This window comes from Octopus sinensis, linkage group LG10 (assembly GCF_006345805.1).
Source record: "Octopus sinensis linkage group LG10, ASM634580v1, whole genome shotgun sequence".
NCBI classification, from domain to species: Eukaryota; Metazoa; Mollusca; class Cephalopoda; order Octopoda; family Octopodidae; genus Octopus; species Octopus sinensis.
The window spans coordinates 85722701-85723228 of NC_043006.1; positions in this window are offsets into that span (position 1 = coordinate 85722701).

Consider the following 528-nt stretch of genomic DNA (forward strand, 5'->3'; position numbering starts at 1 on the left):
AATAGAAACCTTCGAACAGAGACGTCAGTGGCGACACCTGAGGGTCTGACTGCGCTACATTGACAAGGGGCAATACCCCGAAACGCGTCTATAGCTGTCGGACTGGCAGTGTGAAGCGGCTGACCTCCCTTGTTCGAAGGTTATAATGGATACAGATCGTGTATCAATAGCTATCTTGATGGCGGTGGCCTCATGGAGCTGACCAGCGGCAACGATTATTCTTATATCTATAAGAATGCCATATAAATATGGCGATAACATTAATATATATATATATATATATATATATATATATACATAGGCGCAGGAGTGGCTGTGTGGTAAGTAGCTTGCTAACCAACCACATGGTTCCGGGTTCAGTCCTACTGCATGGCATCTTGGGTAAGTGTCTTCTGCTATAGCCCCGGGCCGACCAATGCCTTGTGAGTATATAGAAGCCTGTCGTATATATGTATATATATTTATGTATGTGTGTGTGTTTGTGTGTCTGTGTTTGTCCCCCTAGCATTGCTTGACAACCGATGCTGG